We start from the raw sequence: 24,989 nt of genomic DNA, 5'->3' as shown, positions 1-24,989 counted from the left end.
TGGCGCAGCGGTCTAAGGCACTGCATACCAGTGCTAAAGGCGTCACCACAGACATCCTGGTTTGAATCCAGGCTGTATCACAACCGGTTTTGATTGGGAGTCCCATAGGGAAGTGCACAATTGGCCCAGTGTTGTCTGGGTTTTGCCGGTGTAGGCCGTCATTGAAAATAAAAATTTGTTCTTAACTGTCTTGCTTAGTTAAATGTTATAAAAATAAATAAATAAGAATAATTACCTCTGATATCTGCCACCTTGGAATTGGCCCTTGGGCCCCAATTCTTCATCAAACTGGACCTCCGCAACGCTTACAATCTGGTGAGAATCAGGGAAGGAGATGAATGGAAGACTGCCTTAAACACCCCAAGTGGCCACTATGAGTATTTAGTCATGTCCTTTGGATTATCGAACTCACCGGCAGACCTCCAAGCATTGGTCAATGACACGCTTAGGGATATGTTGAATCGGTTCGTCTTTGTTTACGACATCCCGATCTTCTCCAAGACCCTTCCAGAACACATCCTGCACGTCCGCCCAGTCCTGAGACGCCTCCTGCAGAGTCAACTATACATCAAGATAGAGAAGTGAGTTCCATGTATCCCAAGTTTCTTTCCTGGGCCACATTATCTCTACCTCTGGCATCCAAATGGACCTCTACCTCTGGCATCCAAATTCAACTTCACACTAGCCTATCGCTCGAGATCCAAGAATCAGAAAGCAGACGCCCTATCCAGCCAACACAATGTCTCTAACAAGGAGAAGGACTCTGAGCCCATCATCCCCAGCTCCCGCATTGTGGCCCCCGTGATATGCAGTATTGAGACCACGGTGCGACGAACCCAGACCCGAGAACCTGACCCCGACAGGGGTCCCACTAACAGACTTTATGTTCCGCGATCAGCCCGTTACTGAGTACTACAATGGAGACACTCCTCATCGGACACTGGAGTTCCTGAGGCGGAAATTCTGGTGGCCCAACATGATTAAAGATGTGAGATCCTTCGTTACGGCCTGCTCCACCTGTGCCCAAAGCAAGTCCTCACGACTGCGACTGGCTGGGTTGCTCCAACCCCTGCCCATCCCCAGCCAGCCCTGGTCCCACCTGTCTGTAAACTTTATCATAGGGTTACCCCCATCCCAAGGGCTTACCATTATACTGATGGTCAACGATCGGTTTTCCAAGGCAGCCCGTAGCACGCGCTCCAGCAGGTGTATCTCACTGATCATCCCTAAAGCCAAAACCTCATTTGGACGCCTTTCCTTCCAGTTCTATGCTGCCTGCGACTGGAACGAATTGCAAAAATCTCTGAAGTTGGAGACTTTTATCTCCCTCAACAACTTTAAAAATCTGCTATCCGAGCAGCTAACCGATCGCTGCAGCTGTACATAGTCCATCTGTAAACTACCCACCCAATTTACCTACCTCACCCCCATACTGCTTTTATTTATTTACTTTTCTGCTCTTTTGCACACCAGTATCTCTTCTTGCACATGATCATCTGATGATTTATCACTCCAGTGTTAATCTGCTAAATTGTAATTATTCGATTTATTGCCTACCTCATGCCTTTTGCACACATTGTATATAGATTCTCTTTTTTCTACCATGTTATTGACTTGTCTATTGTTTACTCCATGTGTAACTCTGTGTTGTTGTCTGTTCACACTGCTATGCTTTATCTTGGCCAGGTCGCAGTTGCAAATGAGAACTTGTTCTCAACTAGCCTACCTGGTTAAATAAAGGTGAAATAAAAAAAAAATTAATCGCCTTACCCAAGTTGCCCTCAGCGAAGGAGACCGCTGATCTCATGATTATTCATGTCTTTCGACTACACGGACTTCCCCAGGACATTGTCTAGGATTGTGGGCCCCAGTTCGTCGCACGATATTGGAAAGCCTTCTGCTCCCTGTTGGGGCGTCGGTGAGTCTCTCCTTGGGGTTCCACCCACAGTCGAATGGGCAAACGGAGTGGGCCAACCAGGAGTTGGAGAAGTTCCGCCGCTGTTTTGTCTCCTCCCAGGCCAGCAACTGGAGCACGTTCCTCGTCTGGGCAGAGTATGCTCACAACACACTGCCGAACTCGTCCACTGGACTGTCGCCGCTCAGTGTCAGTTCTGGTTCGACCCCGCCCCCCTATTTCCTGAATAATAGGCCAAAGCGGGGATGCCATCAGCCGAGGCGTTCATTAGACGATAGCACAATCCTCCTTGCTCCACTCCTCTGCCCGACACCAAGGCAAACCGTCACCGAAGGCCTTTTCGGGCTCCTCCGACCGGGTCAACGGGTGTGGCTGTCCACCCGTGATCTTCCCTTACAGGTGGACTCACGGAAGCTCGCTCCACGTTACATAGGACCATTCAAGATCCTGAGTCGCATCAACCCTATCGTCTCCAGCTTCCCAGGTCTATGAGGGTCTGTCCATCCTTCCATGTCTCCCGTCTCAAGCTGGTAAGGACCAGTCCCTTCTCTCCCCCCACAACTGCACCTCCGCCTGCTCGACTTGTTGATGGTCCCCCGGCCTACACTGTCCAGCGTCTGTTGGAGGCTCATCTAGTACAAGAAACCCTGCAGTACCTGGGGGACTGGGAGGGCTACAGCCCTGATGGGTGGGCGTGGGTGCCTGCACGGGACATCCTGGAGGAAGGAATGATTTATAAAATGGACCACCCTTGGCCGGAAATTCGTCACTCGTTCATCATGCGATGATTGTGTTTTCAGCCACCGGTAACTTGTGGGTGCTTCATATGCGGTACAGTCAGTTATGATTGCATGTCTACATATATTAACTATATAATTATTAATATATGCCTACTGTATGATAGCTGGCAAATTAATTAGCTAACTAATGTTAGCCTGCCTCATTGGAACGTCTGAATAAGGAAAATGTTTTATTTCTACAATTTCCAAAAGATAACCAAACAAAAACATTTACTTAGACAGCTGCGCCACTCGGGAGCCCATATAAAGTGTTTTTTCTCAACGTCGCCGGGATGTTACGTGTCCTACTTATAGTTACTTAAATTCGACACGCATTGACCTCCATACAACAACAACTCGTTTGGTGAGCGAAAAAACGCAACCTGTTGGAGAAGACAGATTTTGGGCCCCCTCATGCTTCGCCTCTTTCTCTCTGTTTATAGCAACTGTTTTTAGTACATTGCACAAGTTACATGAAGTCGACCCTAGGTGGGGTTGAATTGCCATGGATAGCAGAAATGTGGAGATGTGTTAAATTCAGACTTGTCAAAACAAGGTTATCTGCAGGCTACCCATCTGTAATAATCTAGAAAATGATAATGGTAAAACTCTTTATACAATGACCCTACGGGGCAATCTCGGCCAGTTCCGGAGAATCAGCCAACTATAATCGACGTGTTCACAATTATTTAATCTCTCACTATTCCTATGCAGGTCAGATATAAATATATACGTTTGCCCAATTTGGTGTATCTGTTCCCATATGGTCTAGCGGTTAGGATTCCTGGTTTTCACCCAGGCGGCCCGGGTTCGACTCCCGGTATGGGAATTCATTATTTTAATATGGTCTCGTTCATGTATAGCAACATGTAGTTGTTTCACAATAAATTGTAAAACTGCTCACAGAGAGGAGGACCAGTGTGTTTATCAGTTATTATGCTAAAAACTCTGCAACAATATCTGAAGTCTGGAATGTATATTGTTCAACTGGACAACACAGTTGTTTATAACATGAAGTGAATTCCCGAAGTAGGAAATGTACCGAAAATGCGATCCGTCTGAAGTGGGCGGGATTCAAATTGTACTGTTATTTTGATATTCTAAGGGACAATGTGCATTTATCTGTTTCAATGTATCAATCTGAGCCACATCCTTGCATTCTATATTTTATGTTTTTTTTTATAGGCATGGAATTCCATAATGTTCGCGATTGTAAATCTAGTTGGCGTTAACACAATCTGCTATAGAGAATAATTCAAATTATAAAAACGAAGTGTCTATATCATTTTCGGTTCAGTTGAAATTCATATAGGCCTAGTTTATTCTAGTCTATACCGGTAAGTTTTTAGTCTTCTTATTAATAAGAGTAACCATCATGACATTATTTTTTTCATAACGTCCTGTTTCTCCATAGTTTTTAATGCTAGACAATCATGTCTTATGGTTTCTTTTACGTCTGTTACGTCAGGTTAGGGAAAATGTGACTGGTAGGAATTCCCCACGCATCAGCTTTCCGTAAGAAAAAAAGAAGAAAAAAACGGTGTAACCTTTCGTCAAGCACGAGAAAGTAGTGAAACTGGAGTTGCCTCAGTCGTTGTGCTGCACCGACGATGTCGAGCTTTCATCTCACATTTGAAGGGGGAATATTACCAAGATGCTGATAAGTGCCTACTGAAGATATTTGGCTACTGGCCGATGTTGATGAAGCCATCATTCATGAGGCATAAGACATTGGAATTTTAAATGTCTGACGCTAGGCTATAAGATAAGGACTAAAGGTGAGTCTTCCCTACTCGAATAGCTAATGATGTACTTCTGTTTTGTTTATGCTGTCTTGACTATTGGTCTGGAATGTGTATTAATCTAACAGTTGTGTTACCACCTCCCAAGCAGTCCCTCCCAAGCAGTCCCTGATTTTCTAGAACCCTCCCTTTCAATAAGTTTATGAGAGGTATTTAGTAACGTGTTATATTTATTTAATCCATTTTCATATAGCATACACAAGGTATTTATTTATGTAAATCCACAACAAAGTAAATAAGAAGTTTATAACTTAAACTGTATATTCACCTAGGCTACTACAGATATGGACTACTTTAATTTCTCAAATTCAAGAGTTCTATTAAACCAATGTTCTGCCACTGACCCCACATTTGATGTGAAAAGCCTCCAGTCTGAATAACCTACTGTTTCGCTTTATTAACCCTCCTCTTACGGATAAGCTGTGTCATTGTGCCACTACCATGCCTGCCATGTGACAGGGGTGCTGTGTGGTAAATGTGTGAAGCTGTTGTGTGCTGCTGACAGAGCTAGCCTGTCTCCAGTGTCTCCCGGGTCCAGTGGCCATTTGTGCTTCATGTGAGTGTGAGGGATCAATTATACAGTCCTGAAAGAAATGGATTGTTAATGTTTTCTCTGTTATGTAAAGAGGAGTTCAACTGCACCCTATTGTTGCCATCAGAAGTATTAGACATCACATTAATAAAGCATAACCAACAGCTCTTCAGACTCTGAATTTACTATTGGAGAATAGTCTGTCATTGCACCAGTGCTTCTAATTTCCTCTGATTATTAGAAATGGCATGCGGTACCATTATCAATGTTCCACTACTCTATCTTTAACTTTGTCATTCAGTTCAAGAGGTTGAGAAAGACCCCCTCTTTCTGGGCACTTGTCTGAACCATGTCTGCTCATCATGGTCATCTAACATGTTCATGCTTATTTTCATGTAATAAACGACCTTCACCCTCCAAAAAATGTGATGCTTGGATCTCCACTAAACCATGTTTTCTCAAATGTCTTGAGCTCCTCAACATATCTGTGGCCAATATAAATGTTTGCCAGATGTATACATTTTTCGGTTAAGATGCTGGCCTCAGGGACATTGCAAGCTGAGAAATCTCATTGGCCTTCCGTGCCTGCTGTTGTCCGGAGAAAGGGAGGGGCGAGACAGGGGAATACTTGTGCTTTTGTTATCCGGTGGGGGGTGGGGGGTGATTCTTGCGGTTCTCAGCTCAGCCCGTTAGCAACAGAGATCAGCTGGTCCCTCTGACCCCACCTCTCCTCCACTGCCCCCCCCCCCCCTCCCTGCAACACAGCCCGCCTATCCAAGAGGCCTGGCAGATAATTGGAAATCTCAGTCTTCTGAAACCAATTATCTCCAACAAGAGCTCCTAAATATACTTGTCTGCAGTGTAGTGGTCTCTAGCATATGTTGCATGCACAGACTTCATGCATAGTTTTTTTTAAATCCCATGGTGCCTGCCTCACTCCACACTCCTCACTCCCACCCTCTCTCTCCTTCCCTCTCTCTCTCGGCCTTGACAGTCATGTGCATCAATGACCCTACCGTCTCTGCCTTTGAACTTTGTTACTGAAGGGATTTCTCCCGCACAAAGGGACTTTGAGGGACTAACTTCCCTCGCCTTTCATGAGACAGTGCTTGTATTAACATGATGACAACAGGCCAGGCATCAGGTTGCAGTTGATAGTGTGTTTATACACACTGACTGGGAACACTAGCCTCTGTGACTGCCTGGCTGGGGCAAATGGTATCCCTGGTACTTATGGTGTGACCGTGATGTCACCATCAGCAGGGCACAGCAGCCCAAGCCGCTGAGGAGTGACTCGGTGATGATGACTCCAGACAATGGGAGAGCTGTGCTCCTTTGTACTCCATAGTATTGAGGGTTCCTGTCATTGTCACGGCCTCAGTCTTGAGGTTTTTCTTAACCGGCAGAGAGCTGCCCTAATGGGCTCCTGGATATCGATCTTACCAGCTCACTTGTATCAGACTTTTATGCTGCGTCTGAAGCACCACTATAGCCTCACAAAGGACAGATACCTTACATAGTGGCCTTGACAGAGACAGGTCAGTGAATGAAATGACTCTTGTGTTTGTCATATCCTTTTTGGTCAGGGTTCAAGTTAGATGATGTGGGAAACAAATGCTCTATCACATCCCCTGAAAAAGTTTTACATTAGAAGCCCCTGTAATGTCTCTTGAGATGCCTGGTTTGAAGTCTTCTTTCCAATCAAGTCCAGTGATCAGTCTCTGAGGTAAACTAGTGTAATTTGACACCTGTCAAGTAACCACAAGGTGGCAATGTTTATATGTTTCTCTGACTATGTAAACAAGTATGTAAGTTGACCGAAATGTGAAGTGACTCACTCAAATAAAGGAACCAAATTTACACAGAGAACCTGAAACAAAATCGTCATACTTCCCTTTTTTCACACCGAAGATATCTAACTGTGGCCGCCCGTTTCTGTTGAAAGACAGTGGGGGAACTTGCTTTGTAAAGTTCCTTATTTCACAGTGATTTGGTTTCAACAGCTCTGTCACCTGAGTTCTCCGTCCTCTGATATCTCAGTAGGCAGCGCTACAGCCAAGCGGCAAAAGTGACGTCAAAGAGAAATGGGAGCCAGGGGAAATTCCACCTGTAACCCCATCCAGCCTGCATGTTGCCTCACACAATGTGAAGCATTTGACTCCAGTCCAAACAATAAAAATGGACTCCATATCTCCATATGTACTGTCATCAGGTTAACCTCAGTGTTGATGTCTTGTAAACTACATAACGTGTCTTGTTTGGCCAAGATATACTGATGTTAGAGGTCATATATGTTAACCAGCTCCAAAACAACAATGCAATGTCTCAGCAGTAGCTTTAATTAAGACTTGGTAAACTTTGCCATGACCAGAATATATAGCTTTTCTTCCCATGACCCATATAGGCTATTACCAAAGACAGTACAGCATGAAGATAGGCAGAAACTGCTTCTCCAATTGAAATCCCCGATCACACTTCTAGGCAATGTCTTAGCCACATTGGCTAGTTAAGCTCATGCGTAGAAACACGCCATCGGGTCTCATGCCAAACTGCGCATGTGCAGGCTGTCAAATCAAAGGCACTCCTTCGATATGAAGTTGTTTTTGTGGAAAATGAAAACATGTCAATTTGTCACTTTCACGAGGTTGTAGTAATAACATGTTCAACTACTTAAGGCATTGGCTCGAATTTAGGTTGTGTTGTGCCTTTTAGATTTCAACAACTAAGGAAGAATTTTTCACTTCTCTCATTGACTTCTCAAACCCCAAACCCGGGCCTGATCTTCTTGGCCTGTTTCGCAAGCGTTCCCAGCGCCTCTGGGTTTATAAACGGTGCTATTACTCAGTTATTACTCTGTTAAAACGTTATGGTGGCAAAAGATGACCAACCACAATAGTGATTGACAATCAGCCTGGACTGATGCAGAGGTTTTTCTGCTGTCTCGTTTCTAGCACGTCATCGTCTGTTGGCACCATCTGATTGGTGCAAATTCAAGGTTGCACCTCTCAGTCCGGGTACTTTTTGTTGAGACTGATGCATATGTTTCTTGGGTATTTTTAGTCAGCACACTATGTATCAGATGCTTGATTAAATTGGGCGGGGGTGGCTGGGTTGTGGTTTGACTACTAGCGTGATGCTCAAACAATAGCCAAGCTAAGCTAACCACATACATAGCAGCCTATCACCACAAGGAGCATCACGTTCTCTCTCTCTCTCTCTCTCTCTCTGCCTACACTGTCGTTTAAATTGGTGCTTTGTGTTGTTGCCATGTGTTAGGATGCATGTCGGTCAGTGGAGTGCTACTAATGTGTCTGTCATGAAAGCCTGACATGCAAAGTCATTTCAGTGTGTGCCTGTGACCATGTGTCTGATGATCTCACCTCATTCAGCAGATCCACAGCGTCAAACAAGTTCAAGTGTGAAATGTGACGGCGTCTTAAAGAGTGGGCTGGACAACATGTGTTAGCCAGTTAGTAGCTCGTCACGTACACAGAGAAGCAGTTACTATCCTATATCGGTTACCACATTATATAGGCTAAGTTACTGTCCTATATCTGTCACCACATTATATAGGCTAAGTTACTGTCCTATATCTGTCACCACATTATATAGGCTAAGCAGAAAGGTTTTTTCTGAGGGGAGTTCTAGAGTGACAGACTGTCCCTCCTTCGGGCCTGATATTTGAATTATTTAATAACTACATTCTATTATTGGGTGTTCTTTCAACAGTACGCTTCCTAAGCCCGTGGACATTATATATACTGAATGTGAAAACAATACTTTGTTATAAAATGGCAAAGCTGTATACTAGACCAAACTTGAGTCTTTCAGCTGTTGCCCAGTGTTAGCAGCTCTTAAGCCATTAAAAATGAGAGTTCTTCCACAGACACAAAGTCAGTCAATTAGACTCGGTGGAGGTAGCTCTTGTCTTTGTCCAGACTGCAGGTAGCGGATACTGTTCACAGCGGTTTGATGTGGACTGTCTGGAATGTTGGCCTTGCCGTGTGTGTTTAATGTTTAATGGGATGCATTTTATGTGAAGGGTGTGTGTTTTGTGTGGCTCGGCTGGAAGGCTCCTCCTTCCTGCCGAATATTCTGCTCTTATCTACTCAAAATATGCCCAGCCATAAACTGCAGGTTTAGTTGGTTGCTCACATTATTTGTGTAAGGATGTACTACCGCACAAAATGGGCTACAGTCTTACAAAATAACATATAATCATCACCAGGAAGTTCCAGGACATGTTAAATGTTATGTTATCACATGAGCGGAATATTCATATGCCGCAATAACCTGGATATATAGCACTCAATTTCTATCCTGGTTGAGATTTAACTTAATCTGCATCCAGGTGCAATGGTTGTGTCATGTCAGGTTACTAGTTGAAACATGAGACCATCTGCAGATTATAATCCAGTGCATCATCCCATGGTCAGCGCATCATCACCGCATTTGGCAGATCTATGAGAGTGACTCAGCTGTAGGCTATGTGCATTGGATGCATTTCCATTCAGCTATACGCCTACACCTCTCTCTTTGTTAGTTCTGTGTGGCTGCAGTCAATGCAGTCATCCACAGTCATTGCTGTGAGTCAGAGTTGAGGGCAATTCCATGGAAACGAATTTGCGCTGAGACGCAGATGTTTTACTTAAGATGTATGCCAAACAAGAATATAGTAGAGTTCAGTAGAGTTTAGTACAGTACAGTAGAGTACAGTACTGTACTGTAGAGTAGAGTAGAGTACAGTAGAGTTCAGTAGAGTACGGTAGAGTTTAGTTCAGTACAGTACAGTACAGTAGAGTACAGTACATTCAGTAGTCAGTTATAGTTCAGTACAGTACAGTACATTATAGTGTACTCAACTCCAGTGTGTTCTCCTGTGGACTGTACTGAACTATACTCTACTTTTCTTTACTGTACTGTACTCTCCTGTGCTGTGCTCTACTGTACTGTACTGAACTATACTGTACTGTGCTGTCTAAACTTGTGAACCCAACTGTGGTTTGTGATTACTATGAATTCCCATTGTAGCCAATTCAATTGCAGAAATTCTGTTACAGATTTTTCAGCAATTCCATTACATAAACAACATTTATATCAGTAAAAACACTATAACTAATTAATAGGTTTACCTTTACTTGTGAAATTAAATTATCCTCCCTCCTCATGAGGGGGAGAAATTAGAAAATATCTTAAAGACGTGGGGTTTTGGTAAAGGAATTTCAATGCACAAGGCAATGCTTCTTTAAACTTACTGAAGGCAGAATTATATGTCCCAAACTAAATATAAGTGTTGATATTAGTTGGCAGGGGTCTTTACTTCAACATTATGTAAGGGATAATCAATGGGGGGGCTATGCGTTCAATGGAAATTAATGAACAACGTGGAAGGTGTGTTTCACCACACGCTAGCGGAGTGGAACTAACCTTCCCTGGAGTCGCAGTATTTTCCAGAGAACGCATAGAGCCCCGAGTTGATTATCCCTTTCATTGCCATGGCTATCACTTTATAATTTGCCACAAAAGAATGGTTAATTTGCAGGTAGAAATGTGTTCAACATCCACTGAAGCAGGTAGCAAGTTTACCAGTCAGCTAAAGTAGTTGCCTTGGTAACCAAACCAACAGAATTGCTAGTTTAGCTAACCAAACCACTCCACTAGCTTGCTATTAGAAAATCGAATTCAATAATGTTTTCAATTCGACTATTGCTTTCAATAGCAGCTCAAACATATAATATATAAGAATTAGCTAAAGCCTATGAATTCTACCTTGCTGATATACTATGCGTTCTTGGGATATAATGCACGCTCTAGAATGCCCTTCAAGCCAATCAGAAACAAGTATTCAACAATTACATGGTATAATGTGTTTTCATGTATTTCTAATACTTTTTAAAAAAAATGTCTGGTTGATGTTTTCTATGACCCCTTTTCCATCTGTTTGACCAGAAATCATAGCCTTTGCTTATTCCACATTTTTAGGATGGAAAATGGTTGAAAAATTAATATATGCCTTAATATATATATATTTTTAAATCTTACCTTTTATATGACACCCAATTTGACATGCTCCTATGAACTTCACATGTTGAAGCTCATGGGTCCTTCTACATGGAAATAACCTTGACCAATTCCCCAGTCCTGCCTGGTCACAGTCACGTAACATAACACTGACCAAAGCTGCATAATCTTTCTGACCATTCATTGTCTGCCAATTAACTGAAGGTTGAAAAGGTTTGAGTTAGTGAACTAGAATAGATGTTCTCTCCTAAGGATAATTGAAATAAACGATGTTGGCCCCAAACAAACTGTCTGGTGTTCATATGAAAATATTCCAACAGCGAGTCACAGACTTTTTATTTTATCACCCATTGTTCAAAGTAAGTCTGCCCTGAGTAACATTGACAAGTTTTCCATTGTCATTTCAAAGTGTTTCATGGTGTTTAGTTGTACCTCTTTGTCCATATCAGTGGGGCTCATTAGAATGCCTCGCTGACCCTTTCTCCCGCTCCACCTCAATCTGCGTGAGGGATGCTATTGGCCCAGTTATCCCTGGCTGAGGACTTTCCTTGGCTGCGTCCCAAATGGCACTATTCCTTATGTAGTGCACTACTTTTGACCAGGGCCCATAGGGGACGCACACCTCTAGCTCTGAGTCACTCAGGGAACAGCCATCAGCTGACCTTGGAGCTGCACAAACAGCACTGCCTGTCCTTCACAAGGCTCCACATCTCATGCCCTCAAGGTTTGTCTTATTTAGGGAGTGAACGTTATTTATAATAAGTGTTACATGGAGAAAATCGGACCTCTCCCAAATGAAAATGCATAGCCCTCCCTTCAGCAAAATATATTTTAGCTAAACCCTCCCTGTACCCAAAATAATAATTAAAACAAAGTGGATAGTAGAGAGCATGTCTACCGTTTACCCTCACTTCTTGGAGAGACCAGAGCCTTAGATATGCAGTTTTAGAAACTGTTATTCGTCCTGTAAGCATTACATGGCAATGCAGGAATTTTGATAGCGGGCAGGGCTGCGGGCCAGAAGGTTTTTGGTTCACAGGTCAGCATGGACAAGAGTAGGGGTGGAAAGATCTCCTTTATAGTAAAAGCAATTAATTAATCTATCATCGTATTTGCAGGTCTGAGAAAAAATGGCCTTTTATAAACATTTCATGCAATTCCACTTCACTTTACATATCAGTAGAATCTTTTTTAATGACCGAAATGAAAGGCTAAGAATCGATAGAGAGAGAACCCTATGTGTTCATCTTATCATATTTCTACATTTCCAAATCAATGTGTCTTGTTTGCAACGGAACTGTCCCTGATTGCAAATACTTAAATCTGAGATGTCATTAGGAATCTGAGCATGGTACTTTCCAAAAGTTAGGCCTAACTTTCCACCCCAGACAGAGTAGGCCAACCGACACAGAAAAATGTAAGTTTTAACTGCTGGCTGCTCTTCTTCCGTGGTTTAACCCAACGAGAGAAGGTCACAAGTGTTTCCCTAAAATCTGTCTGGGTTTAAACATCTATTGTTCAAAAAGTGAATAGCTTAATCAATTGATAGTGACAGAATTAGATTACTTCCCAAGCAAAAGTTCATTTTTTGTCTCCTCGGCTGTAGAAGGTTGTAGCTCAGCCTCTGAATGTCAAAGAAAATAAACAATGACACTCCCATATGCATCGGAGTTACTAATTTCCTGTCACGTTCTGACCCTAGTTATTGTGTTAATCCTTTGTTTTTGGTCAGGACGTGAGCTGGGTGGGCATTCTATGTGTTGTGTTTCTATGTTGGGTTTAATGTGTTGCCTGATATGGTTCTCAATTAGAGGCAGGTGTTTGACGTTTCCTCTGATTGAGAACCATATTAAGGTAGGCTGTTCTCACTGTTTGTTTGTGGGTGATTGTCTTCCGTGTCTGTATGTATGTTCGTACCACACGGGACTGTAGCGTTGGTTTGTAGTCTGTACCTGTTTGTGCGTTCTTCGTGTATTTGTAAGTTCTCATGTTTTAGGTCAGTCTACGTCGTTTATTTGTTTTGTAGTTAGTTAAAGAGGTTTTGTGTTTCGTTCGTTCTGTTAATAAGTATTCATTTGTCTTCACAACCCGCTGCATTTTGGTCTGATCCCTACTCCTCCTCTTCAGACGAAGAGGAGGAGAGAAACCGTTACATTTCCCTGGTATTTTAAAGCTTGCTTCTACCATAAAGCATCGCTGACCAAAGCGCTGTTTTTGATCACTTTAAATGATCGGATCCGTTTTATTTTCTTCACAATCTTAAGCTAACAAGGGATAGGCCTGTGCTTTTTGTCATGTTCTTTAATAGAAGGTAGGCCTATAGCAGTTCTACGTCACCCAATTCTAGGCGTCACTGAACTGTCTAATTACGCACACCTGGTTCCCATTTCCCCTGATTAGCAATTGTAAACTCAGCAAAGAAAGAAACGTCCTTTTTTCAGGACCCTGTCTTTCAAAGATAATTTGTAAAAATCCGAATAACTTCACAGATCTTCATTGTAAAGGGTTTTAACACTGTTTCCCATGCTTGTTCAATGAACCATAAAAAATTAATGAACATGCACCTGTGGAACGGTCGTTAAGACACTTACAGCTTACAGACGGAAGTCAATTAAGGTCACAGTTATGAAAACTTAGGACACTAAAGAGGCTTTTCTACTGACTCTGAAAAACACTAGAAGAAAGATGCCCAGGGTCCCTGCTCATCTGTGTGAATGTGCCGTAGACATGCTGCAAGGAGGCATGAGGACTGCAGATGTGGCCAGAGCAATAAATTGCAATGTCCGTACTGTGAGACGCCTAAGACAGCGCTACAGGGAGACAGGACGGACAGCTGATTGTCCTCGCAGTGGTAGACCACGTGTAACAACACCTACACAGGATCGGTACATCCGAACATCACACCTGCGGGACAGGTACAGGATGGCAACAACAACTGCCCGGGTTACACCAGAAATGCACAATCGCTCCATCAGTGCTCAGACCGTCTGCAATAGGCTGAGAGAGGCTGGACTGAGGGCTTGTAGGCCTGTTGTAAAGCAATCTCAACGCTGTGCGTTACAGGGAAGACATCCTCCTCCCTCATGGGGTACCCTTCCTGCAGGCTCATCCTGACATGACCCTCCAGCATGACAATGCCACCAGCCGTACTGCTCATTCTGTGCGTGATTTTCTGCAAGACAGGAATGTCAGTGTTCTGCCATGGCCAGCGAAGAGCCAGGGCCATTCCCCCCAGAAATGTCCGGGAACTTGCAGGTGCCTTGGTGGAAGAGTGGGGTAACATCTCACAGCAAGAACTGGCAAATCTGGTGCAGTCCATGAGGAGGAGATGCAGTGGAGTACTTAATGCAGCTGGTGGCCACACCAGATACTGACTGTTGCTTTTGATTTTGCCCCCCCCCCCCCCCCCCTTTGTTCAGGGACACATTATTCCGTTTCTGTTAGTCACATGTCTGTGGAACTTGTTCAGTTTATGTCTCAGTTGTTGAATCTTGTTATGTTCATACAAATATTTACAAGTTAAATTTGCTGAAAATAAACGCAGTTGACAGTGAGAGGACGTTTCTTTTTTTGCTGAGTTTATATACTATATGTGCCCTCTGTTCTCCAGTGTCCAGGTTGGTTATTGTTACCATGTCCGTTGGTCCTGTGAGTACCTGTGTTGTTGTTTTGTGCTATTGCGATTACGGGTCTCGTCCCTTGCATTGTTATTACGGGTCTCGTCAGTTGCATTGTTATTACGGGTCTCGTCCCGTGTATTTATTAGAGGTTTAACCTCGCTCTTTTGTTTGGGTTACATCCCTGTGTGTTTTGTATGCATGTTTGTTTTGGGCTCCGTCCCTGTGCCTTTCATGGCATGTTGTGTAATTTGGGTGGAGTATTAAAACCCCCTATTACGGATTCCTGCGCCTGTCTCCGATCCTTATACAACGTGACAAACATTTTGTTTTTAATAAAATCTATTCTAGTGGTAGCAAGTTTTCAAAGTTGACCTCCGGTCCTCATCTTCACGCTGAACAGAACATAGGCTATAGGCTAGTCCACGCGCAAGATAGTGAATTTTTGGGACGAGGCCTAATCAACAATTATTTTCTGAAGAAGCCTACTCAGCACAGCCATTGGTTAGGCAGCACACAATAGTTTTGGATCAGCAAGAGCAGAGCTGGCCGGGGCTCAGGGTTGGAATATGCATTGCCATGTGTAATGCAGCCCAGTTGTATTTATGCCATCCCAGCAGCTATCTTAAAAATGTAACTTTGCGCTGTGCTTCTCCGAGCATGCACTTCGTAGCCTATAGGCTATGGATAATTTGTTTGAGACCACACTAAATAGCCCACTTGATATTGCGTGCCCAGTGAAGAATCAGAGATGAGGGGTGGCATCAGGTACACATCGATATAAAACCTAATAAGCAACTAATTCTAAAACATTGAGAAATATTGATGTTTCATTAATTACAAATTGCCTGACCCTCCCCTGTACTAGATTAAAAACAATATTAAACCCTGCCCTTGACTGAAACTGAAAAAGCATGACCCTCCCCATTTTCCTCCGAGTAACCATTCTGTACATTTCTATCCATCCCTTACGATATTTTCTTATGGTCTTCAATCAGGCCCTTGATTCAGTTCTATACTATTTTCATAGAATTGAGATAAGATGTACTGTACTCCACTGGTCTGGTTACACATCCACCGTAGTTGGATGTGACCAATCCTCCAAACCTCGACTTCGGTGATGTCATTTACAAAATAGCCTCCAAAACCCTACTCAATAAATTGGATGCAGTCTATCACAGTGCCATCCGTTTTGTCACCAAAGCCCCATATACTACCCACCACTGCGACCTGTACACTCTCGTTGGCTGGCCCTCACTTCATACTCGTCGCCAAACCCATTGGTTCCAGGTCATCTACAAGACCCTGCTAGGTAAAGTCCCCCCTTATCTCAGCTCGCTGGTCACCATAGCAGCACCTACCCGTAGCACGCGCTCCAGCAGGTATATCTCTCTAGTCACCCCCAAAACCAATTCTTCCTTTGGACGCCTCTCCTTCCAGTTCTCTGCTGCCAATGACTGGAACGAACTACAAAAATCTCTGAAACTGGAAACACCTATCTCCCTCACTAGCTTTAAGCACCAGCTGTCAGAGCAGCTCATAGATTACTGCACCTGTACATAACCCATCTACAATTTAGCCCAAACAACTACCTCTTTACCTACTGTATTTATTTATTAATTTATTTTGCTCCTTTGCACCCCATTATTTCTGTCTCTACTTTGCACTTTCTTCCAATGCAAACCAACCATTCCAGTGTTTTTTTTAGTTTTTATTTTACTTGCTGTGTTGTACTCACTTCGCCTCCATGGCCTTTTTATATTTTTATTTATTTATACATATATCTGTTTGCCTTCACCCCCCTTATCTCACCTCACTTGCTCACATTGTATATACTGTAGACTTATTTTTTTCACTGTATTATTGACTATATGTTTGTTTTTACTCCATGTGTAACTATGTGTTGTTGTATGTGTCGAACTGCTTTGCTTTATCTTGGCCAGGTCGCAATTGTAAATGAGAACGTGTTCTCAATTTGCCTACCTGGTTAAATAAAGGTTAAATAAAAAATAAAATAAATAAATAAAAGTTGCTGGAATTGCGCTTGAAAGACAGGGCATTTGATTTCCATAGGGGGGCACGTTTTGTTTTTCATGGGACCTCCAATGTGTGCACATTCTTTTTAATGGGTTTTTATAGTAAAAATGTATTACATTTCAATGTGGCATGAACACCAGTCATGATCCTTTCATCTGATTCCCAAACAAATCACTCCATAGGTGATGTGCGAGTTTCAAGTTTGGGGAAGCTTACAATTTAAAACCATTTATACCGATCTGTGTGCCAGTTATGATCTTCCTATGCATATTTTCGTGGAACAGTTTAATTTCAAAACCAACATATTATTTTCTCAATCATTGTCATTCACGTAATAGTAAAATTCTGAATTAAAATGATAAAAATCTAAAAGGTAAAATTCAACTAATGCCATATGGACACATTGATACATCGTGATCCATTGGCGGTTCAAGACTCAGATTGCCTATAGGCCAATGCAGGAGTAGGCCTATAACTTCCATTGTCAACTAAGTAAAAATACATAAAGCCGACAAATATCCTGATGAAAATTCAGGTTCATGTAATCGCATTCATCTCTCTACTCCACCTGTCTGCCTCCCTTTCTATAGGTCTTGAACTATCGTGCACATGGTATCAAATCAATCAACTGGGTCTGGCCTGAAGTTGCTGCTAGCGAACCTGCAACATTGTATCAACTAGCCTATTCCAGGCCCTACCCTGAGAGTTTCCCATGCCAGTGAGCTTGGGACAGACAGCTGTTTTGGGGAAAAGTGTTCAGGTATTTTACGACGTTTCCACTTGATATATGGGATAATCAGATCATGATATTTTGCTAATTCACACCGAGGCTTGATGATTATTGAGGGGGAGAGTGTTGGAAAGATTTTAATATACTGTGAGGATTGAGGAACTAGTATAGTCCGCAATGGATGTTAATAAAACAGACTTCGTTGACTTACTGTGTGAGGTGAAGAAAAAATTACTGAGAAATTCAGCTTATTAGTGGTGGATGCGGATGAGCAAGGACCCTGACAATAAGAAACCAGACATCCCTAAATAGGTACTTTCCTACATTTGCGTGCAGCAGGCCAGGTACTTCTATGCGTGCTCAGGTGCGCATGCTCCCTCAACATTATCAGGACAGAGAAACCAGACACATGCTCATTGCTCACATGGAGCACTCCAAACAAAAAAATACCATGTAAAAATTGACAAAACTCGCAAATGATGGTCATGAAATGAACCAAAACTTGTTTGTCGCAAGTGTAGCAGGTTTTGAAGTCTGCAAACAACATTTCCACTCTGAGAATGAGAACGGTAAATGACTATAATTAATATATGCATTAACAGAAATTAATGTAACCAAATGATGGAGATTAACGGTACATTTACTACTGTTGACATATGTAATGGGAAAATGAAAAAAAAACAAAGGGCAATCAATTCACACATTGAAACAATGAATGTGCAAGAATTGGTGTGAGACAGCTGAGTCATTCTGGAGAGCTGAGCACATGCATTCTGAAGAGAGACACACCCATATCTTCGCCACACCCCTAATCTTCTTGAGTCAACATTTCTTATTATACTCAAGACCAGTGGCGACCCGTCATTCAGGGCAGAGCCCCACCTGTTTTGAGCCCCCCCCCAAAAGATATATGAATATATATATATATATATATATATATATATATATATATATATATATATATATATATATATATATATATATATATATATATATATATATACACTACTGTCAAAAGGTTGGAGTCACAATTTCCTTGTTTTTGAAAGAAAAGTAATTTTTTTTGTCCATTAAAATAACATAAAATACAGTGTAGACATTGTTAATGTTGTAAATGACTATTGTAGCTGGAAACGGCTGATTTGTTATAGAATATCTACATAGGCGTACAGAGGCCCATTATCAGCAACCATCACTCCTGTGTTCCAATGGCACGTTGTGTTAGCTAATCCAAGTGTATCATTTTAAAAGGCTAATTGATCATTATAAAACCCTTTTGCAATTATGTTAGCACAGCTGAAAACTGCTGTGCTGATTAAAGAAGCAAAAGAAAATGGCCTTTAGATTAGTGGAGTATCTGGAGCATCAACATTTGTGGGTTCGATTACAGGCTCAAAATGGCTAGAAACAAATAACTTTCTTCTGAAACTCGTCAGTCTATTCTTGTTCAGAGAAATGAAGGCTATTCCATGCGAGAAATTGCCAAGAAACTGAAGAACTCGTACAACGCTGTGTACTACTCCATTCACCTAACAGCGCAAACGGGCTCTAACCAGAATAGAAAGAGGAGTCTGAGGCCCCGGTGCACAACTGAGCAAGAGGACAAGTACATTAGAGTGTCTAGTTTGAGAAACAGACGCCTCACAAGTCCTCAACTGGCAGCTTCATTAAATAGTACCCTCAAAACACCAGTCTCAACGTCAACAGTGAAGAGGCGACTCCGGGATGCTGGCCTTCTAGGCAGAGTTCCTCTGTCCAGTGTCTGTGTTCTTTTGCCCATCTTAATCTTTTCTTTTTATTGGCCAGTCTGAGATATGGCTTTTTCTTTGCAACTCTGCCTAGAAGGCCAGCATCCCGAGGCTGAATTAACTGTTTCGCTGCCAGACAAGGCTCCGCAGATAGCCAGGTGTAGCAGTGGTAAGGTGTTGGGACTGCTTTTGGGACTCCGCTGTTGGGACAGCTTTATGTAGGCCCTAACAGTTTGCGGGAACTGTTTGTCACCGTTAAAGTGCAATTAATGTATTTTTTTGTGTTGTGTTGTGTAGTGGCTTTTCTGGCATGCATTCCACATTTATTTTTTTGCCCAACCAAAATGTACATACTAAAACACATTATCTTCACACATATTTTAGATGCTTTTCACTGACGGCAGCAAACTCAATAATCAGCTGGGCCTATGCACTTGTGTTTTGAAACAATCCACAGCTATTTCTTTTAGAAGCCAATGATCCTCTGCGGCTAAGTCATGCTCTCTGGTGAAGTATTTCAATGATTTTATTTAGACAGGAGTAATTATATAATTTGGGCAAAATATCAATTTACTTTAGGGGGAGCCAGTATCCGCCAACCTTCCTTTCCAATTCACAAGTAGCTGAAACCAGACATCTGTATATAATGACGAGATGCTCATGTCAACTGTAAGCGGGCTGTCATGTTCCTTTCACTAAGGAGTGGCTTCTGTCTGGCCACTTAACCATAAAGGCCTGATTAGTGGAGTGCTGCAGAGATGTTTGTCCTTCTGGAAGATTCTCCCATCTCCACAGAGGAACTCTGGAGCTCTGTCAGAATGACCATCGGGTTGTTTGTCACCTCCCTGACCAAGGCCCTTCTCCCCCGATTGCTCAGTTTGGCTGGGCGGCCAGCTCTAGGAAGAGTTTTGGTGGTTCCACACTTCTTCCATTTAAGAATGATGAAGGCCTTGGGAACCTTCAATGCTGCAGAAATGTTTTGGTACCCTTCCCCAGATCTGTGCCTCAACACAATCTTGTCTCGGAGCTCTACGGACAATTCCTTCGACCTCATGACTTGGTTTTTGCTCTGTAGAACCTTATATAGACAGGTGTGTGCCTTTCCAAATCATGTCCAATCAATTGAATTTACCACAGGTGGACTCCAATCAAGTTGTAGAAACATCTCAAGGATGATCAATGGAAACAGGATGCACCTGAGCTCAATTTCAAGCCTCATAGCAACAGGTCTGAATACTTATGTAAATAAGGTATTCATTTTTTAAATTGTAAATACATTTGCAAAAATGTCTAAAAACCTATTTTTTCTTTGTCATTATGGGGCATTGTGTGTAGATTGATGAGGGAAGAAAACAATGTTATACATTTTTGAATAAGTCTGTAACGTAACAAAATGTGGAAAAAGTCAAGGGGTCTGAATACTTTCCGAATGCACTGTATATGACTCTTAGCTGTCTTTATTTTTAGGCTATAAAGTAAAGGTGTGTTTCTTCACTTAGTCAGTGAGGTCACATGGTTGAGTTCTGCAAACATCAAGGTTGCAGCTCTCTAACCCTCCACAAGGGTAGGGTACGAGAGAGCCTTTTTATGTCTTCACTTGATGGCTGTTTTGGCTTACTTTTACCCCAAAATAGTTTGTTTGGACTTTGAAACTTTTTATTTCATTTGTAGCGTTTCTGTTTGTCGCTTTTCCCCTATGGCCTTTCTGTATCCATCTATTTCAAGTCCTTTATTAAATGATTGTGCTCGTTTAGCCACTTGAATATAAAATATGGCGCACATCTCTTTCACACGCTAATAAGAAAACAAACACTCACAGGCTTGATATTATGGCCCCATATCAACCGTTGATACTTTTCTCCCCTCCAAGGCGAAAGTACAGCCAGATCCTAGATTTGGTCCATGTAATAATGGCCTACAGCTGAACTTTGAGGAAAATAACCACCAGAGACAGTGACAGTGACCCATAAGTCCTCTATGTTGTAGAATGTCATAGTTTCTGAGGCCTATATCCGCCGAGCTGTCATCTTATTCCCTCTGCAGATAAAAGGGACTGCAGTGGGGATGATGTGGTCTTCAGCATGGGCACTGGCAGAAAGTGGAACAAAATGTGCTCCTTAGTATTCCTTAATGAAACAGCTGGAGAGGATAATGGAGTGCTGCTATCTGTGTCAACCACAAGTGTCTATTGAACCTGCCCTCTCATCTGTTTGCTTTTCTCTCCTTTTGACAGACATTTTTGTCAGCAAAGTCAATGATCCTGCCACCCGTTACTAGTGTGTTGATTTGTTTTTTGCAAATGACTGCAATTAACAGCCGATTAAAAGGTGAGGCAATTTTCTGCTCTCTGAACTGGGGTCTTTGTTGGGGGGCTGTTAATGGAGAGAGCTGGGACTCCCAGAAGTACTTCAGATACCAATCAAAGCTGTAGTATCAAGCCCCAGGAAAAGCGATGTTGCCATCAAAAAGCCTCATTGAAAAGGTTCTTGTGGACCCGTGGGAGAAAAAAAATATTAATTGACACGGATTACACTGGCCATGTGGTCTGAATATACTGCCATTCTGCCTCTCCTCACCAGAAAGAGCCACACAACCAGGCTCTGAGAAAAAAACATGCACCACCACACACTATTTAGGATTAAATAATCAGCACATCCACACTATTTACAGGTCAATAATCAGCACATCCACACTATTTACAGGTCAATAATCAGCACATCCACACTATTTACAGGTCAATAATCAGCACATCCACACTATTTACAGGTCAATAATCAGCACATCCACACTATTTACAGGTCAATAATCAGCACATCCACACTATTTACAGGTCAATAATCAGCACATCCACACTATTTACAGGTCAATAATCAGCACATCCACACTATTTACAGGTCAATAATCAGCACATCCACACTATTTAGGATTAAATAATCAGCACATCCACACTATTTACAGGTCAATAATCAGCACATCCACACTATTTACAGGTCAATAATCAGCACATCCACACTATTTACAGGTCAATAATCAGCACATCCACACTATTTACAGGTCAATAATCAGCACATCCACACTATTTACAGGTCAATAATCAGCACATCCACACTATTTACAGGTCAATAATCAGCACATCCACACTATTTAGGATTAAATAATCAGCACATCCACACTATTTACAGGTCAATAATCAGCACATCCACACTATTTACAGGTCAATAATCAGCACATCCACACTATTTGCAGGTCAATAATCAGCACATCCACACTATTTACAGGTCAATAATCAGCACATCCACACTATTTACAGGTCAATAATCAGCACATCCACACTATTTAGGATTAAATAATCAGCACATCCACACTATTTACAGGTCAATAATCAGCACATCCACACTATTTAGGATTAAATAATCAGCACATCCACACTATTTACAGGTCAATAATCAGCACATCCACACTATTTACAGGTCAATAATCAGCACATCCACACTATTTACAGGTCAATAATCAGCACATCCACACTATTTACAGGTCAATAATCAGCACATCCACACTATTTACAGGTCAATAATCAGCACATCCACACTATTTACAGGTCAATAATCAGCACATCCACACTATTTAGGATTAAATAATCAGCACATCCACACTATTTACAGGTCAATAATCAGCACATCCACACTATTTACAGGTCAATAATCAGCACATCCACACTATTTGCAGGTCAATAATCAGCACATCCACACTATTTACAGGTCAATAATCAGCACATCCACACTATTTACAGGTCAATAATCAGCACATCCACACTATTTACAGGTCAATAATCAGCACATCCACACTATTTACAGGTCAATAATCAGCACATCCACACTATTTACAGGTCAATAATCAGCACATCCACACTATTTAGGATTAAATAATCAGCACATCCACACTATTTACAGGTCAATAATCAGCACATCCACACTATTTAGGATTAAATAATCAGCACATCCACACTATTTACAGGTCAATAATCAGCACATCCACACTATTTGCAGGTCAATAATCAGCACATCCACACTATTTACAGGTCAATAATCAGCACATCCACACTATTTACAGGTCAATAATCAGCACATCCACACTATTTACAGGTCAATAATCAGCACATCCACACTATTTAGGATTAAATAATCAGCACATCCACACTATTTACAGGTCAATAATCAGCACATCCACACTATTTACAGGTCAATAATCAGCACATCCACACTATTTAGGATTAAATAATCAGCACATCCACACTATTTACAGGTCAATAATCAGCACATCCACACTATTTAGGATTAAATAATCAGCACATCCACACTATTTACAGGTCAATAATCAGCACATCCACACTATTTGCAGGTCAATAATCAGCACATCCACACTATTTACAGGTCAATAATCAGCACATCCACACTATTTACAGGTCAATAATCAGCACATCCACACTATTTACAGGTCAATAATCAGCACATCCACACTATTTACAGGTCAATAATCAGCACATCCAGACTATTTACAGGTCAATAATCAGCACATCCACACTATTTACAGGTCAATAATCAGCACATCCACACTATTTACAGGTCAATAATCAGCACATCCACACTATTTACAGGTCAATAATCAGCATATCCACACTATGAATGAGTTCTGGGGAGAGAGGGCTGAGAATGCAGAGGGTACAGAACTGTGTGTGTGCGTGCGTGCAAGCGTGCATGTGTGTGGTCTTGTGTGTGACTTGGTGTGTATAAATCTCTCACCATCTAACAACCCTGGGTCTTTAAGACTGGAGTCAGATGGTGTAGAGGACTAGAGGGCTGCTTGGGCTTCTCCTGAATGCGTCTGATCTGGGGCTGTGTAGTGGACACGCAGTATTTCCAGGGGCGGTGATAAATGGGGGTTGTTTGGTTTATTTGCTCTGTTCGAAGCAATTTCTCTCTTCTGTGCCGAAGTGGTCCTAACCTGGGCCAGCCTGAGTAAAAACTGCCATTCCAGATTGGTCTCAGATTGGGGTTAGTGAAAAGGTGACCACATCAAATGCAACTCCTTTTACTGAAAATGTAGCTGAGATGTCACACACACACACACACACACACACACACACACACACACACACACACACACACACACACACACACACACACTATACACACCAGTGGAGGATGGTGGGAGGAGCTTTAGGACGATAGGCTCATTGTAACAGCTGGAATGGAATAAATGGAACGGTATCAAACAGATAAAACGTATGGAAACCACGTTTGACTCCATTCAATTTATTCCATTCCAGCCATTACAATGAGCCTGTCCTCCTATAGCTCCTCCCACCAGCCTTCACTGACACACACACACACGCACACAGCTACGCCACAGAACTACTCAGCTTCCTGTTTGTCAGTCGAATTGTGTCTGATAAAGATGCTATCTAAAGACACGTGATGTAACAGCCCTGAACACAGGATGAGGTGGGGGATGGTGGTGCCCCAGTGGCAGATTTACATTAATTGGCTCTTCAGGCCTTTTCAGCTGAATGGGCAGGTGTGTGTGTCTTTGTTTCTGTCTGTGTGTGAACGGGAGTATGCGCATTATCAGGCAAACAGGAGAAGCTAACATGGAGAATCCTGCTCTTGGAATAGTAATACATCCAGTGTTGGCTGTGACAGCTGTACACCTGTTAGCCTGTGTTTGATTGAGTTGGTTGCTTATGGGGGAGCATGTGATGAGAGCTGCAGACAGTATGGCCACTAATATACATCAGTAGTATATCATCCA

The 24,989-nt window shown here is 42.2% G+C and overlaps 1 protein-coding gene and 1 non-coding gene across 2 annotated transcripts in view; both read left to right on the top strand.

Moving 5' to 3' along the window:
• The first annotated feature begins 3,451 nt into the window (after positions 1–3,451).
• trnae-uuc (transfer RNA glutamic acid (anticodon UUC)) lies at positions 3,452–3,523 on the top strand. Its single transcript has one exon. It is a non-coding gene; the product is annotated as a tRNA-Glu (tRNA).
• A 288-nt stretch (positions 3,524–3,811) lies between these two features.
• elf1 (E74-like ETS transcription factor 1) overlaps positions 3,812–24,989 on the top strand; it is a 79,283-nt gene continuing 58,105 nt past the window's right edge. The window contains exon 1 of the mRNA XM_055927244.1: positions 3,812–4,472. The gene's annotated coding sequence lies outside the window, so the exon portion shown is untranslated. The remainder of the gene's footprint in view (positions 4,473–24,989) is intronic.

The sequence above is a fragment of the Salvelinus fontinalis genome, chromosome 6 (genome assembly GCF_029448725.1).
Source record: "Salvelinus fontinalis isolate EN_2023a chromosome 6, ASM2944872v1, whole genome shotgun sequence".
Classification (NCBI taxonomy): Eukaryota; Metazoa; Chordata; class Actinopteri; order Salmoniformes; family Salmonidae; genus Salvelinus; species Salvelinus fontinalis.
The sequence above is the reverse complement of the archived record's forward strand: the minus strand, read 5'-3'. Positions and strand labels throughout refer to the sequence as shown.